Here is a 6,972-nt window from a genome sequence, read left to right as displayed (position 1 = left end):
ACGTACTGAGTAGCTAAAGAGGAACCTGAGCCTGTCACTCAGCCGCCGGATGGATCTTCCCGCCAATACCTGGAAGCACAGAGGGGGCGGGTGTCACCATGGCAACCACTGGAGGCGGGAAAACAGCTAAGGCCTTCAAGGCCACATGGCCCAGCTCCCAAGTCTGCCTGCTGGTGATGGGGGGTGCAGTGAGCAGGCTGGCTGCTGGGGGCTGGGTACAGTTAGTGTCAGGGATATTGAGAGGTTTTGTCTGATGTTATGGTTCAGATTATAATTATTATTATTATTATTGGTATTTATACAGCATAACATAGAAACATAGAATGTGACGGCAGATAAGAACCATTCAGCCCATCTAGTCTGCCCAGTTTTCTAAATACTTTCATTAGTCCCTGGCCTTATCTTATAGTTAGGATAGCCTTATGCCTATCCCACGCATGCTTAAACTCCTTTACTGTGTTAACCTCTACCACTTCAGCTGGAAGGCTATTCCATGCATCCACTACCCTCTCAGTAAAGTAATACTTCCTGATATTATTTTTAACCCCTTAAGGACCAAACTTCTGGAATAAAAGGGAATCATGACATGTCACACATGCCATGTGTCCTTAAGGGGTTAAACCTTTGTCCCTCTAATTTTAGACTGTCCTCTTGTTGTGGTAGTTTTTCTTCTTTTAAATATAGTCTCCTCCTTTACTGTGTTGATTCCCTTTATGTATTTACATGTTTCTATCATATCCCCCGTCTCGTCTTTCCTCCAAGCTATACATGTTAAGATCCTTTAACCTTTCCTGGTAAGTTTTATCCTGCAATCCATGAACCAGTTTAGTAGCCCTTCTCTGAACTCTCTCTAAGGTATCAATATCCTTCTGAAGATACGGTCTCCAGTACTGCGTACAATACTCCAAGTGAGGTCTCACCAGTGTTCTGTACAATGGCATGAGCACTTCCCTCTTTCTACTGCTAATACCTCTCCCTATACAACCAAGCATTCTGCTAGCATTTCCTGCTGCTCTATTACATTGTCTGCCTACCTTTAAGTCATCAGAAATAATCACCCCTAAATCCCTTTCCTCAGATGTTGAGGTTATTATTATTATAATTATATTTATAGAGCACCGTCAAATTCCGCAGCGCTTTACAATGGGTGGATGAACGGACATGTAGTTGTAACCAGACAAGATGGACACACAGGAACAGATGAGTTGAGGGCCCTGCTGAATGAGCTTACATGCTAGAGGGAGTGGGGTAAAATTACACAAAAAGGTAAGGATAGTATTAGACTAGTGACAGTTGCAGAAGAGGAATCAATCAGGAGCTATTAACAGTTTAATTGATACGCTTTTATGAAGAAGTGGTTTTTTAACGATTTTTTGAAGGAGTGGAGACTGGGTGAGCATCTAATGGAGGAGGGAAGCGAGTTCCACAGGAACGGTGCAGCTCTCGAGAAATCTTGAAGGCGAGCATCAGAGGTGGGAGTACGGACAGAAGATAGACGTAAGTCTTCAGCAGATCGTAAGGGCCTAGACGGGACATACTTGTGTATAAGGGGGGATAGATAGGTGGGAGCAGCATTATGTAGAGATTTGAAAGCAAGAACCAGAATTTTAAACTGAGCTCTATATTTTATAGGAAGCCAATGTAGGGACTGACAGAAGGGTGAGGCATGGGAGGTGCGGGCGGACAGGAAGATGAGCCTCGCCGCCGCATTCATTATGGACTGTAACGGCACAAGTTGGGAGCACGTAAGACAGAAGCGGATTACAGTAGTCAAGGCGAGAAAGGACAGTGGAATGGACCAAAACCTTAGTCGCATCTGGCGTTAAGTAGGGGCGGATGCGCGCAATGTTTTTGAGATGGAAATGACAGGATTTGGCGATAGATTATACATGAGGCTTGAAGGAGAGGTCGGAGTCAAAGAGAACACCTAGGCAGCGAGCCTGAGTGGTGGAGCTGATGGTAGCACCATTGACTTGGAGGGAGACAGACACAGGAGTAACAACACTTGAGGGAGGAAAGACCAGAATTTCAGTTTTGGTCAAGTTTAGTTTAAGGAAGTGGGCAGCCATCCAGTTAGAAACAGCAGAGAGGCAGTCAGAGACACTAGTCAAGAGGGACGGGGAAAGATCAGGAGAGGACAGGTAGATTTGCGTGTCATCCGCATAGAAATTATATTGGAAGCCAAAGGAGCTAAGGAGTTTACCAAGGGAGGCAGAATAGATGGAGAACAGTAGGGGGCCAAGGACTGAACCTTGGGGGACACCAACAGAGAGGAGTTGGGGAGAAGAAGCAGAGCCAGAGAAAGAAACACTGAAAGAGCGCTGGGAGAGGGAGGAGGAGCACCAGGAGAGAGCAATATCTTGTAGACCGATATTGGGGAGGATGAGAAGAAGCTGTTGATGATCAACAGTGTCAAAAGCCGCAGTCAGGTCAAGGAGAATTAGGATAGAGTAGTGACCACGAGATTTTGCAGCGAGTAGATCATTGGATACTTTGGTCAGTGCCGTTTCCACAGAGTGCTTAGCGCGGAAACCAGACTGAAGCGGGTCTAGTAGAGAGTCGGACTCGAGGAAGTCTGTCAATCTCGCATACACAATTCTTTCAAGGATCTTGGATGCAAAAGGCAGTAGCGAGATAGGACGATAGTTGGATGGGGAGTTAGGGTCAAGATTAGGACTCTATCAAATATTCTGTACTCTGCCCTTGGGTTTTTACGTCCAAGATGCATTATCTTGCACTTATCCACATTAAATGTCAGTTGCCACAACTCTGACCATTTTTCTAGTTTACCTAAATCATTAGCCATTTGGCTTATCTCTCCTGGAACATCAACACTGTTACATATCTTAGTATCATCAGCAAAAAGCCATACCTTACCATCAAGACCTTCTGAAATATCACTAATAAAAATATTAAAGAGAATGGGTCCAAGTACAGATCCCTGAGTTACCCCACTGGTGACAAGACCAAGCTTCGAATATACTCCATTGACTATAATCCTCTGTTACCTGTCACTCAAGCACTGCCTTACCCATTCAACAATATTGGAATCCAAACTTAAAGATTGCAGCGCTGTACAATATTATAATTTAAGGGAGAATTTACCCATTACATATTGTGACAGGAACTGTAGATTAATGAGCATCCTGCCTGAAAGAGCTCACAATCCAGAGTGGGAGGGGTATATAAACACAATAGTGAGGGCAGTGACAGAAACCAAGTGCATACCTCCCAAGTGTCCCTATTTATGAGGGACAGTCCCTATTTTGGCCCAAATCCCTCTGTCCTTCTTTTCTATCCTAAAGTCCCTCTTTTCTAGAAGCTCCATATTGTTGGTGTGTCTGAGTGTATAACAGAGCTCCTAATAGTGACAGAACTACAAAGGTAATGAGTGCAATTGGACCCTCTGTGTACCAGATTTCAGGGGGCCCAGGAGATGGTTGGATGGTCACCGTAGGGCTCCTTGAGGCAACAGCTGTGTGGTAAGGCTAGGTAGGTACATGCTTACCTGTATGGGGGGTACTTGGCACAAGTATAATGTCCGGGGGGGGGGGGGGAGTGGAGCTGAGCATGGATGGCGATCACCCTGCTCTGCTCCCTTGTGCGCCCTGGGAGATGACTGGCATAAACTCTTTAGTGGAAAAAACACTGAGGATAAATGGAATATCTTCATATAAATATTAGAAACGTACACTTCTCAGTATGTGCCTTTGGGAAATAAATATAAAAGAAACAAATTGAAAATAAATCAACATATTAAAAATAATAAAAGGGTATTTCAATCAGACAAATTGGGAGCATCCTATATAAGATATAAATAAGCAAAAAGGCATATACAGTGGCTAAACTAGAAAATGAGAAAGTGATAGCCAAAGAGAGCAAAAACAACCCCTAAGTGCAACTAAAGAAAGTTAATGTAAATAAAGCTTTGGATCTGAAGGTATTCATACATGAGTTCTTAAGCAGTGAATTGGGGAAATAAGCTAACTACTATATTTAATCTTTCAGGCATTGTATCGGAAAGTTGGAGGAAGGCAGATGTAGTTCTTGTATTCAAAAAGGAATAATTTGCCTGAAAATTATAGACCTGTGAGCTTAACATCTGTGGCTTGGAAAATATATGAAGGGATAATATTCAGGAATTCATTGTGAAGAACATTATTAGCAATATTACTTCGAAGAAGTAAGTAAAAGTATAGATCAGGGTTGCAGTGGATGTGATTTGGATTTTTCCAAGGCATTTAATACGGTTCCACACAAAAGGTAAGTGTTTAAACTTAAAGAAATTGGTGTAAATGAAAATTCTTGTTCTTGGATAGAATTTTGGCTTAATGATAAGAGGGCAGGGAGTTGTCATTAATGGTACATTTTCTGATTTTTCTAAAAATCTATTCATAAACCAATAAGGATGTGGAAGTATCTGCCTGTAATTGCAAAAACATAATATTGAAGGATATCATTTTGTGGTGTAATAACTTCTTAATCCAAGGGGAGATCTGACTGCTATTCTGGGGTCAAGAAACATTATTTTCCTAGTTGTTGCAAAATTGGAGAGCACTTCACACTGTTTTGTTTTTCTGCCTTCTTTCAGATCAATACCGTGTTTCTCTGAAAATAAGACCGGTCTTATATTAATTTTAGTCACAAAAAACACACTAGGGCTTATTTATTTACGGTACCGGTATGTACATTGAATCCACCCCCTCTAATTAATCCACCCCTCCTTTAATAAATCCACCCCCTCTAATTAATCCACTTCCCTTTAATTAATCCACCCCCTCTAATTAATCCACCCCCTCTAATTAATCCACCCCCTCTAATTAATCAACCCCCCTTTAATTATTCCACCCCCCTCTAATTAATCCACCCCTCCTCTAATTAATCCACCTCCCCTTTAATTATTCCACCCCCCTCTAATTAATCCACCCCTCCTCTAATTAATCCACCCCCCTTTAATTAATCCACCCCCTCTAATTAATCCACCCCCTCTAATTAATCCACCCCCCTCTAATTAATCCACCCCCTTTAATAAATCCACCCCCTCTAATTAATCCACCCCCTTTAATAAATCCACCCCCTCTAATTAATCCACCCCCTTTAATTAATCCACCCCCTCTAATTAATCCACCCCCTTTAATTAATCCACCCCCTTTAATTAATCCACCCCCTCTAATTAATCCACCCCCCTCTAATTAATCCACCCCCTTTAATAAATCCACCCCCCTCTAATTAATCCACCCCCCTTTAATTAATCCACACCCTTTAATTAATCCACCCCCCCCTTTAATAAATCCACCCCCCTTTAATAAATCCACCCCCCTGTAATTAATTCACCGCCCCCTTTAATTAATTCACCGCCCCCTTTAATTAATTCACCACCCCCTTTAATTAATTCAGTCCCAGACATAAAATATCTACTCACATTTCAAAGATGCCTTCCTTGCCCGCCGAGTCCGACCACTGGGTGCCTCACCGCCCGGAAATGGATCCTTCCGCTGAAGATCCGTGAAGGCAGACTGACGGTGCTGCGCGCGTCGTCATCACGTTGCGCAATGCCGCGGCCCGCAACGCTCCTCCCCCTCCTCATAGAAGAAGGAAGTCCCGCCGGGCCGCAAAGGTGCAATGCCTAGGTCTTATTTTCGGGGTAGGGCTTATATTGCAGCCCACCCCGAAAATTCAGCTAGGGCTTATTTTCGGGGTAGGGTGTATTTTCGGGGAAACACGGTAGCAAAAACAGATGTGAAAAAGGCTGAACTTTATTAATGTATGTCTCTTTTCAGCTATGCAACTATATCACTCTCACCAAACCAACATAGTCACACTCATTTATAAAAGTGATGATTTCTCTTCAAAACAATACTTTTATGATGCACCTCAGAAGGCTCTGTGCCAAAACAGGCAAAATAACTGATTTTTGGTGGAAAATTGGGCACTTACCTACGCTGCACATCGAAGACACCACGATGGGCAGGAAAAACAAGAAGCCAAGGGCGGACAAGACTCCTGCTAGCCATGATATTGGCGAACTACTGCGGAACTCTCAGAAAGCCGCATGGGAGAAAATGGTGCTGGGGGAAGAAGGATTCTCAGACTCCTCCGAGGACGACTATACTGACATGGGAGAGGGACCTTCCCTGAACAGACCCACAGGGCGCATCACCAAACCACCTCCGTCTGGCGATCCGATTACTGCAGACCTCCTAAAGAGCATGTTCGCCAAACAAAGGCAGAACTTAGCCATGGATCTAGCCTGCTTTAAGGACGCCATAGCGGGTGCAACCACGAGGCTCGACCTCCTTGAGACTGCAGCTAGTACTCAGGACAACCGACTAACCACCTTAGAGCAACGGGTCACAGACTTCCAAAAGCAGCAACTCAGCACCGCTGAGAAAGTGGAAGCCCTAGAGGATTATAGAAGGAAACATAATCTTAAAATCAGAGGGGTACCGGACGCCGTCGGTTTATCCAACCTCCCACACTACCTTAGACGCCTCATGGCTACACTGCTGCAGCCCAAACAGGTCAAAAATATAAAACTGGACGGACTGTTCCGGTTGCCGAAACCCGCAGCAGCACCACCCACGGCCACTGCGGATCTTATAGTGCGGTTCCAGTTCCTTCAAGACAAGGCCACTTTGCTGGCAGCAGCCCGGGGGAAAACGCAGCTGATCTTTGAGGATTCCCACATCTCCCTGTTCCCAGACCTAACGAGGAACACTCTCTCATGGCGCAAATCACTACAACCCCAGCTGCAACAATTGCGCATCAAGAACATCCCCTACCGCTGGGGGGGATCAAGGCTACTCACGGTAACTTACCAAGGGACTACTCACCGGGCAAGGAGCCCACAAGAACTAAACTCTCTTTTCGGCCAACTCGGCCTCTCAGCCGCTCCGACAGAAACTCCGACTAACCTGTCTCGCCTGGACCCCTCCACGGTAGTGGAATTCATCCCGAGACCACAACAGCGAC

Source organism: Pelobates fuscus, chromosome 9 (genome assembly GCF_036172605.1).
Source record: "Pelobates fuscus isolate aPelFus1 chromosome 9, aPelFus1.pri, whole genome shotgun sequence".
In the NCBI taxonomy this organism is placed as follows: Eukaryota; Metazoa; Chordata; class Amphibia; order Anura; family Pelobatidae; genus Pelobates; species Pelobates fuscus.
Note: the sequence above shows the minus strand (reverse complement) of the source record.